Source organism: Benincasa hispida, chromosome 2, assembly GCF_027475165.1.
Source record: "Benincasa hispida cultivar pf3 chromosome 2, pf3_genome.v1.1, whole genome shotgun sequence".
Lineage (NCBI taxonomy): Eukaryota > Viridiplantae > Streptophyta > Magnoliopsida > Cucurbitales > Cucurbitaceae > Benincasa > Benincasa hispida.
In genome coordinates, this window is record NC_143479.1 from 25,694,073 (window position 1) to 25,706,289 (window position 12,217).

Below are 12,217 nucleotides of genomic sequence, written 5' to 3' on the forward strand. Positions count from 1 at the left end.
GTTGTTGAAGAAAAAAACAATTCAACAAGAGTTTTTGATATTGCTTCATCAAGTCAAACACATCCTACTCAAGAGTTGATGGAGCCTCGATGTAGTGGGAGGGTTAGAACTCAATCCACTCACTATTTGGTTTTAACTGAAACTCAAAGTATCATACAAGATGATGACGTTGAGGATCCATTATCCTACAAGAAGGCAATGAAAGATGTTGACAAGGATGAATGGATTAAGAACATAAAATCAAGAAATAGAATCTATGTACTCTAATTTTATCTGGAAACTTGTAGACCAACCTGATGGAGTAAAACCTATAGGTTGCAAGTGAAGGATCTCATACCGAGAGTTCCATGAGCGAGCTTAGATCGCTCCGATTTCACAGTGACCGAAACACAAACGACATATATTCCAAACATACTGTTATGCATATAAAACTCATTATCGGCATGCTCAAAATACAATAAAACACAAAGAAAAAGGTTCATACCAAATGAAGACTGTCTTCGTATGTCTGAACCCTCAGCAGTAGAAAACCTCCCACTGATCTACCGGCACCCAGTGAGTATGTCGACTGCAACAACATGATTCGAGCGTACACGAACAATGCAGCAAGGATGACACCACCACAAGAGAAACCCGGGTATCCTTGATGTCAAAAACCCAAAGAGTGGGCTATGGTGAGTTTGGTAGAGGACGGAGGAGAAGACGTCGTGTAGATGATAAGCAAGTGGGAGATGAATTCTTCTATCATATAGGAGAAATGCTTATCGTATAGTAGAGCTATATGATCGTGTAGGAAAAACTGAACGATCATTGAGGAAAGATGTATACGATCATTTAGAGAACGCGTGAGGTAGACGATCGTTTAGACGAACAAGCTTCTATCGTATAGGCTCTCGCGATCGCTTTCACGGATTCTTTTGGGCGCGAGAGAATATGAATGCACGATTGAATTAAATGAAAACAATTTTCATTATTTTAATCCACCGGTTACCATAACCTTCGCAGCCCCATTTCTCACGTCCGAACGTGGATCAATCGATTAATTATCAAATAATTAATCAATTAATTTAATTAATAAATATAATCATATTATATTTATATCCTATAGTTTGATATCTACTATAGTATTTTCTTCTCTGTTTGATATAAATCATATTTATATCTAATTTCCTCCAAAATAATGTATCTCATACATTTAGCCAATTATATCATATATAATTAAACAGTCCAATTATATCATATATAATTGAACTTCCTCTTGTCAAGTTGAACATTTCAAATTAACCCAAACACTGGTTCTCGACTTTATCCAAGCTACCCAGGTGACCTAATGGACTTGTGGCTCAAAGCTCCAATGGTACCTGAATAGCTGACTAAACTCTTTAGCCACGAGATTCACCATCCGTTAACTGTCAGTGATTCCACTAAAGACCAACAGCTGAACTCTTCTTACCACATATATATTTCTGTGTCCATCGGATATAACCAATCATGAGTACGATAACCCTTCATAGATGCTTGTAAATACAGTTGGGCCAATTTACCATTTTGCCCCTATAGTTACATCTCACTCCTTAAATACCACTGATTCCTCTAATGAACAATACAACATAGTCCAATTATGTGTGAACACCTCTTGGGCCAAGAAAAGATGTGTGGCGCCACATCGTTCAAGCCCCGGAATCAACCCTTAAGGGAGCTATCTATCTACTTACCCCTGCCTCGGGGAAGGAGTGAATTCCATCTTGTGTAGCTGAATTCCCAGCTCCCAAATCAGACGAATCCCCAAAATGGTAGGTTTGAATCGGCGACTTGGCCACTCGCACCCATACAAATCAAAGGACCGCCCTCAATGGCAGGAATTCCCAAATGATCAGATCCTGATCGTTCTTGTGGAAACATGCGAGCGAGGGTATTCTATATAAAGGTTTTGTATAAGATTGGACCACGAAATGAATAGTCTCTCTATATAACACTGTTACTAGAAGAGACTTACATTTCACTAAGATGACCATAAGTGACTTGACCTTAATCCTAAGTGAGTTATGAACTCCTGTTTATGAGAGCAATCCTTTGATTTGCATGGATTAGAGTGGCCTTGTTAGTCGACTCAACAAGTCTACCATTTTGGGGATCTGTCCGAGTAGGGAGTTAGGAACACAAGTACACAAGATGGAATTCACTCCTTCCCGTCCTTAGGGAAAGTAGATAAATTTCGCCCTTAATAGTTGATTCCAGGTCTTGAACATTGAGGTCTCAACCTCCCACTAGCTTGAGAGGTGTTAGTTTATAGTTGGACTATAAACTATTTGTTCATTAGAGAAATCTGTGGTACTTAAGAAGTTAGAGGTAACTACAAGGGTAAAACGGTAATTTGACCCAATTGTAGTTATGAGCGATTTGTGAAAGGTTGACTCATTATTAATTGGTTATATCCATAGACACATAAATATATTTATAATATGAAGAATGTAGCTGTCGGTCTTTAGTGGAGTGATCGGTAGTTAATGAAGATTGATTAATTTAATTAAAGAGTTTAATTAATCATTAGAGTTTCTAATCTGTAGGTCCATGAGGTCCCAATGTTAGCTCACTAAAGGATAGATAATAGGAATGATTTGAATTGCTTAAGTCAATTGATGGAATAACATATTAATGAGATTAATATGATATGGTTAATTATAAATATGATTTATAACTAAGAGAGAAATATTTGAATAAGATTCAACTATTAGATTCTTATGAATTAGATTCACGAAGAATTAATTAATTAATTTTGAGAAGTGAAGGCAAATAAATATGCGACTTTTATTTATTAATTAATTAACTATATATATTAAATTGGATTTAATATATATGGTTGTTTAATTGGTATGTTAATTAATTGAATAAATATTATCTAATTAATTTGGCTGAAGGTTAAATTGGGAAAGACTTAGAGATTCTCCATATAAATATCCCTTTATTGCCAATTTAGGGAATGAAATTTCATTGTGCCCTAGCCTCCAATCTAGATTTCCTCTCAAATTTTTTCTTCTCAACCATTCTCTATTATTCTTCCTCCTCCAAGGTGATAGTGACCCCCTCTTCTACCCTTGAATTCCTAGAGAATAATAAGGTTACACTTGCAGTAGTATCTCTTATTCATTTAAGAAACGTTTGTGAGAAGGCGGAGAGGAAAACGTTAAAAGTTTGGGATTCGACAAAAGTTTGTTGCTTTATCCCTTTGTTTCTTCTTTTAAAGCATGATTCCTATAATGTTTATCCATTATTATTTCTGTTTTATTTGTTGTTTTTGTTTCCTTAAAACCTGAAAAATAAAACGCAAGACGATCTCATGCTTCCGCGGGAACTCGATTCCCTTAAATTGATATCAGAGCCAGTTCTTGCAATTTTGATGTTTGGTTTTTAGAAATGAAAAATAGAGAACATGGTGGGTGCTTTTGTATACTGTTTTCTGAGATGAATACTGTAGATTTCATTTGGGTATTTTTGGCTTAATATTATTTTCAGTATTTGGCATATAAACTCGTTTTACTGGATTCAATCATGTAAGAGCCCATTGTTTTTTAACATTTTTACTATAAATCGAGTCTATAAGTCCGTGTCGTTCGTGAAAAAAAGTTTCTGTGTAAAGAACCTAAGAAAACGAAGGCGAAACAAGAAAAAAGTGAGAGAAACTATGTAGTAAAGTTTAAATTTTCAGGTACAGCTTTTACAAATTTGTTGATAGCTAGAGTTCAAACCGTTGGATCGTGCCAAAATTTGGTCAGTATGTTCAAGCCACCTAGGGTCTCGTTTTGAATGGTTGGATCATTATTTTAAGCCCTGGTGTATCTGCCGTCTCCGCCAAACTGAAGCAATTTTGTTTTTTGTTTTTTCTATTTAATTTTAAATTAATTATTTTATCAGGGTGCCAAATATTGGTCTATTAATGCCTTTATATAATTGAATGTGCATGAGATGTATGTTTATATTATATGATTTATATATTGCATAATGTATACCGTATAGATTTAAAATCCTACCTTAGGATAAACATGTTTCATGTATCCTTTTAATATAAGTGTTATATTGTGGTTGCATGATTAATTAAGCATGCTAATGTATCATACTAGAATATAATTGTTATATAGTATGATAGCATGTGAATTGATTTCATTAGTGATAATATAATTGTTATATTATTTAATGAAAATAAAAATTAACTTTGCATTGAGTATGACATTACTTAGATTAATATAAAATGTTATATTTAATCAATGTCACAAAATGTAAATTTATAGATTTTATTTTTCATTATTTTATAATGGTTATAAGTATAATGAAATTAGAATAAAAATTTACAATCAAGAGTTGCATGCAAACATAGATCCAAATTAATTTTAAATGGTTTAAAATTAATTCACCTAGACTTATGTTAAAAGCATTTCTAATGAGATTAGAAATAGATTAATCTTTTGATTCGTTTTAATGGGATTAAAATGAACTCCATTAAAAGATTAAGTTTATAAAATAATTACCTATAAGAGACCTTTGTCTTAGGAACGTTATGTCTAGGAGGGGGTATTTAAGTTGACGAAAACATAACACCTCCACCTAGAAATCGACTCGGAAGGTGAATTGGGAAAATATTTTATAAGCATGAAATAAATGATTAATTTTATCAAAGAGTTTAATGAATGAAATCACATATTGTTAAAATATTCAATATAAGCGTTATATTAAACAAATTAACAAGGACTTAGTTAAAATTAATTAGTCGGATTTTACTAAGTTAATAAACCCATCTTTTACAAAACACTTAGTGGAAGGAAAAAGATGTATATGATATGTCGTTTTTCCACCAATGTTCTCCCTAAAAGTTCACAAGGTGAGATTTATGTTTGGCCTCGTGGTGCCTTGGGCGCACCTCTCCTTGTAAAGATATCTGCATGGGTCAATATCAAGATGAATGGAGAAAGTATTTATAGTAAGTGGGAGAATGACGTGTCTCAACACATCTTGTGGTCTCCTTCATTGGTTTGAAATGTCATTTCCATGCTCGGCCTCGTGGTACCCTAAAAGCGTCCCCCTTAGAAAAGTGTTTACATGGGAAAGGGATATATCAAAATCCAGAAATGGATAAGATCGCTATAATAATGGGAAAATGATGGGTTATAGAGTTGAAAATGATGGGTTACACTTACAAGAAAGCATTAATGAAGTTATTGATTGACCATATCAATGATAATAAAATATTATAGGAATAAGAGTTATTCTGATGTAATGTTTGATTGAGAATATCTCGATTCAGTGAAGGAGTAACTGTTCACCCCGCGGTGGCACTTATTCTATCTCACTAAAGTATCATTGCAAAATAAAATAATGTTGGGTTCATTATTTAGTTTTTTGCTAAACTGATTAGATAAAAATGGATTTTTGCATAAGTGTCTAAAATAAGCGATTTGTTTTGTATCAGAAAATATGAATAGTGCAGTAATCTCTTGCTTGGAACTGCTAAATTAAATGGTGATAACTATGCACAATGGAAAAATATAATCAATACGATTTTGGTGATTGATGACCTAAAATTCGTCTTGTTGGAGGAATGTCCTCCAACTCCTAGACCTACCACCTCACGAATTGTTCGTAAGGCTTATGACAAGTGGACCAAGACCAATGAAAAGGCCAAGATTTACATTCTGGCCAGCTTATCTAAAGTATTGGCCAAGAAGCATGAAGCCATGGTCTCTACTTGGGAGATCATGGAGTCACTGCGAGGGATGTTTGGCCAACCGACCACTCATCTCAAGCATGATTGTTTAAAGTTCATTTTTAATGCCCGTATACTAGAAGGGGCATCTGTCAGGGAGCATGTCCTTGACATGACGATCCACTTCAACGTAGTAGAAATGAATGGCGTTTTCATAGAAGAAGCCACTCAAATTAGAGTTATCTCCAGTTTTGCAGTAATGCGGTTATGAATAAGATTTAGTACAACCTTACCACTCTCCTAAACGAGCTGTAGACTTATGAGTCCCTAATGAAAGTTAAGGGAAATCCTGGGGAGGCAAACATTTCCATTTCCTCAAAAAAATTTCACAGAGGTTCAACCTCTGGGACTAAGTCAATGCCTTATTCCTCATCTTCCAAGAAGTGGAAGAAGAAGAAGAGTGGTAAAGGAAAGAATAAAACTAATCCACTTGCTGCCACCCAGAAAGAGAAAAAGGTCAAAGGTACAAAAGGAAATTGTTTCCACTACAATCAAGATGGGAATTGGAAACAGAACTGCCCAATTTATTTGGCCGAGAAGAAAAAGGACAAAGAAGGTAAATATTATTTATTTGTTTTTGAAACATGCTTAGCGGAACATAATAGCAATATCTGGATACTTGGTTCATGAGTCATTAACCACGTTCTTACTTCTTTACATGAAAGTAATTCTTGGAGGTAGCTTGAGGCTAGGGAGATTGAAGGATCTCATATCGTAGAGTTCCATAAGCGTGTTCGAATCGCTCCAATCTCACAGTGATCGAAGTACAAATATATACATTCAACATATACAGTTATGCAAAAAAATCTTAATTGACGGCATGCTACGAACAAGATAAATAACAAGGGAGAGAGTTCCATACCAGTTGAAGACAGTCTTCACACTTCGAAACTCCAACGCAATGGAAAACCTCCACGTGATTTACCAACACCTAGTAGCAGCGTCAACAATTGCAGCATGAATGACCGCGAACACGAATACTGTGGGGACGATACCACACTAAAGAGCCCCAGGTATTCTCGGAGTGAAAACCCAAAGGGTGGGCTTTGGTGAATTTGGTATAGGAAGGAGGAAACACGAATCGTGTAGGCGATAAGCAAGTGGGAGGGAAGAAAACGCTATCGCATAGCAGAAATACTTAACGTTTAAGAGAAGCTACACAATCATGTAGGATTTACTGAATGATCGTTTAGTAAAAGGTACACGATCATTTAATAAAATTTGGCACACTATACGATGGTTTAAAGAAGCTATCCGATCGTGTAGGCGACAGTGTGCGATCGTTTAGTCGAGGTGGACAATCGTTTAGGCAGAGAAGAGCTATCGTATAGTCTCTCGAAATGCTTAAGCGATCATTTTGATCAACACCAACGTGCTCTCACTTTTTTCTTTGGGCGATTGAACGACGGACCATTCAAAATGAAAATCATTTTCATTTTAACTCATGAGTTACAATAACCGACGTTGCCCCACTAACCCACGTCCAAACGTGATTTTTGGCATAATTATCTTATAATTAACCAATTAATTAATAAATAAATATAATCATATTATATTTATATCCTATAGTTTGATATCACATATCTACTATAGTATTTTCTCCTCTACTTGATATAAATCATATTTATAGCTAATTTTCTCTAAAATAATGTATCTTACATTTAGCCAATTATATCATATATAATTAACCAGACCAATTATATCATATATAATCGAACTTCCTCTTGTCAATTTGAACATTTCAAATTAACCCAAATACTAGTTCTCGACTTTATCCAAGCTACCCAGGGGACCTAATGAACCTATGGCTTGAAGATCCAACAGTCTGTGAATAGCTTACTAAAAAACTCTTTAGCCACAAGATCCACCATCCGTTAACTGTCAGGCATTCTACTAAAGACCAATAGCTGAACTCTTCTTACCATAGATATATTTCTGTGTCCATTGGATATAACCAATCATGAGTACGATGACCCTTCATAGATGCACGTAAGTACAACTAGGCCATATTACCTTTTTGCCCCTGTAGTTACATCTTACTCCTTAAATACCATTGATTCCTCTAATGAACAATACAACATAGTCCAACTATGTGTGAACACCTCTCGGGCCAAGAGAAGGTGTGTGGCACCACATCGTTCAAGCCCCGGAATCAGCCCTTAAGGGAGCTATCTATCTGCTTACCCCTGCCTTGGATAAGAAGTGAATTCCATCTTGTGTAGCTGAGTTCCCAGCAACCAAATCAGACAAATCCCCAAAATGGTAGGTTTGAATTGGCGATCTGGCCACTCGCACCCATACAAATAAAAGGACCACCCTCAATGGTAGGAGTTCCCAACTCACTCAGGATTGAGGTCATGTTACCTATGGTCATCCTTGTGAAGTGAAGTCTCTATCATGAATGGTGTTATATAACGAGACGTTAACACTTTGTGGTCAAGTCTTATAAAAACTCTTTATATAGGACACCCCTGCTCGCATGTCCCCAACACGAATGATCAAGATCAGACCATCTGTGACAAGTCACAACGCTTGTGACCATTCCACAAAGCAGGCCGCGTCCATAGCGTTACCAGGATAAGGTTTCCCTCATATACTACAGACCATTTTGGCTATCACTCAAAACATGATCCACTTGTATGTCACCACATACATGTTTGAGTCACATATAGATAACCAGGAATTTTATGTTTATTGGTTTGTGGTAAAGCAAATAAAACAAGTAACTGAGCAAAAATACAAGATATGAAGTAAATACCATATATTAACAACACAAGCGCTCGTACATACTATTTACAAACTACAGGACACGAGACTTTAGGGCATCAACCCCAACAATCTCCCACTTGTCCTAAAACGAAGTGGTGTGTACAAAAACTTAGTACAAAACAATAAACTAGGGCATGAAAGCCCAGTACAAGAAAATCTCTCACTTGCCCTAGTCCAGGCGCGGGCGATCCTGTAGACCCATGAACCATAGGTGACCCTTAAACACTGTAGCCATGAGAGCCTTCGTAAACGAGTCAGCAACAATAAAATTGTCTGGGTTAGACTGATCTGTCTCATCTCCTCAACCTCTTGAGGTGTCTTAGGATACATGTCCTTAGACAATATGACTCCATGCCTGAATAGTAGTAGGCCCCTTCTAGAGTCCTGCATCGAGTACTTGAGCAACAACTTGTCAATGTACGATGCATGAGACCGTGCTAGCACTTTGTTCTTACGATCCTGAAAGATCTATATACCTAGAACAAACTAAGCCTCTCCTAAATCTGTCATTTGGAATTGGGTCACTAGCCAGTTCTTAACTGCAGTTAGTAGACCTACATCATTCCCAATGAGTAGAATAACGTCTACATATAACATTAAGAAGACTACTGAAGCGTTATGATCTTCTTGTAGACATAAGGTTCATCAACGTTTCCATCCTGATCAACATCCTCAATGTCGCCATCTGCTACCATAGCAAGGATTTCCGTGAAACCCAGATAGCGAACGAGTGGGTTTGCAACCCTCCCACTATGTCGAGGTTCCCTTAACTCTTGAAGTGGAACTGACCTACTGGATGAACTCCCATCAACAACCCTTGCTGATTTAGCAGACTTTTCAACAACTCTTGTTGAAGTTTCAGTAGTTTCATTGGAAAGCTCATGCAACACGACTTTACTTCGTGGACTGTGCTCCCTTATATGATCATTCTCCAGGAAAGTAGCGTTTATTGAAACAAACACCTTATTTTCTGTTGGATCATAAAAATAACCCCCTCGTGTACCTTTAATGTAGCCTACAAAGATACATAACCTCGACTGTGGTTCGGAAACCCCAAATGCGGAAGTGACGTAAACTAGCTTTACGCCCGTTCCACAACTCCAAAGGTGTTTTTGCAACACTCTTGGAGAGAACACAGTTGAGTATGTATACCGCAGTCTCCACTGTGAAACCCCAAAACGAGTCCGGTAAGGAAGCATATCTCATCATCGAGCGAACCATGTCTAACAAGGTCCTATTTATCCTCTCTGCTACACCATTCTGCTGAGGTGTACCTGACGCTGAGAGTTGGGAAACGATTTCATGTTCTATCAAATAGTCCTGGAATGTCGAGTCCAAAAACTCTCCACCTCGATCCAATCGAAATTTTTTAATCCGTCTATCTAATGTGTTTTCAATTTCAACCTTGAACTCTTTGAACTTTTCAAAGGATTTAGACTTCCGTTGCATAAGATAAACGTACCCGTACCTAGAGTAATCATCAGTGAAACTAATAAAATATTCATAGCCACCTTGGGCTCGCACATTCATAGGACCACAAAGGTTAGAATGTACTAACTCAAGAGGCTCCTTGGCTCTATAACCTTTTCCAGTAAAAGGTCATTTTTTCATCTTACCCTTAAGGCAAGATTCGCACACAGGTAAAGAATTTTCTTCTAACTCACTTAGAAGTCCATTCTTCACCAATCTCTCAATCCTATTGAGATTGATGTGCCCTAAACATCATAGATGCCAAAATTGGAAATTTTATTTTGGAGAAATTCGTCAACGTTTTGATTGAGTTACGACAGTTTGGAACATTTCAGGATTATGGAGGAAATTAATGGCTAACGGCCTTAGCACATATAAATTCGATTCCAGATTTGCTGTGGAAATAAAAACACCATCTTTATGAATAAACGCTTTATTCACATTAAAAGAGATAGTATATTTACATTGCAATAAACACTTTATAGAAATGAGGTTCCTCTTTAGTTCAGGAACAATATATACATCATTTAAAACAAGAAACCTATTCTATAAAGCTAATTGGAGTCCTCCCACTACTCACATCGTCATCTCACCAGCCTTCAGTTTTCGTCAAGATCTAATCCTTTGAAAAGAAGAACAAACATGATTAGTGGTACCTGAATCAATTATCCAGGCAGAATCATCATTCTCCAATAAATAAGTTTCAAGCACAAGTAAATCATATTTACCTTTATCGGCCTTGGCCTTAGTCTTGGCTGCTTTCTTCTCTTTCAGATACCGAGGAAAGTTCCTCTTCCAGTGTCCATCTTGGTTGTAGTGGAAACATTTTCCTTTAGTAACCTATGGATGCCTCTTTGGGGCAACAGACGGTGGGTTAGCGGGTGCCTTCCCTTTGCCCTTACCACTCTTCTTCTTCTTCCCCTTTGCAGAGTTAGAATTGGAAAGTGCAGACTTCGTTCCTGAGGTCGAACCTCTATGGAACGTCCTAGAGGATAAAGCAACATTTGCCTCACCCTTCTGCCTCTCCTTACTTTTTCAGTAAATATTGGTATGTCTGAAAATCGTTGAGGAGAGTTGTAGGGTTATATTTCACTTTGTTAAGAATCACACTGCTAACAAAGTGCAAGAAACTCTCCGGCAAAAAATGCATGATTATGCTAACCTGGCTGCCCTTATCGATGGTAGACCTATTCAACTCCGCCACATTAAAGTGGACCAGCATGTTTAGCACATGTTCATGAACAGAAGTGCCTTCTTCCATTTTGGAGTTGAATATGTATTTAAGAGCCTCATGCATAAGCTGTTCAGACAGTTGTCCAAATATCCCCCGCAAGGACTCCATGATCTCACACGCTGAGACCATAGGCTCATGTTTCTTGGCCAAGACTTCAGAAAGACTTGCCAAGATGTAGGCTCGAGCCTTCTTAATTCCCCCTTGTCCATCGCTCGTATGCCTCCTGAACATTTCGAGTGGCATTAGGAGCTGGAATAGAAGGACAAGCCTCCGTGAGAGCGAACATGAGGTCCTCGATGATTAGGATTGTCGTGATTATGTGCTTCCATGTTGCGAAATTATCGCCAATAAGTTTTTCGGAGCTAAGCAATACTAACGTGGTTGTTGCCATTTTGAAAATGTTGTTGAAAATACGAACAGAACTTTATTAGAATTTGCTAAACCACTTTTAAACCAATCAATTTTGCAAAATAGTTTCTATTTTGCAATGATGCCCCAGTGAGGCAGGACAAACTCCACCGGTGGGGTGATCAGTTGCCCCTTTGATGGGATGAGACATTCTCAACCATTAGGCAGAACCAACTTTTGGAACTGAACCTAACAACCACCATTTTTCGGTCCAGAATCGTTAACCTTTAACTATTCTGCGTAAGTGTAACCTTTCGCTTTCGGTTCTAGAGTCCCGCCCTAATGAGCCCACCATAGGGAAGAAGTAGATTAGGATAAGAGACTAAGTTACCTTATCCTCTTACAGGAGATCAAATAAAGAAACGCACAAAACTGCCATCCTTTAGGGGGACACTCCCAGGGTGCCTTGAGGCGATGCGCAGTAACTTTCTTCAAACTAACGAGGGAGGCCGAGGGATATGTTGTCGCACTTCCCACTCACACTTACTATGAACACTCTCTCCATCCACCTTGATATTGATCTACCCAAACACCATCCGTTGGGGGGACACGCCAAAGGTGCCGCGAGGCCGAGGATAGAT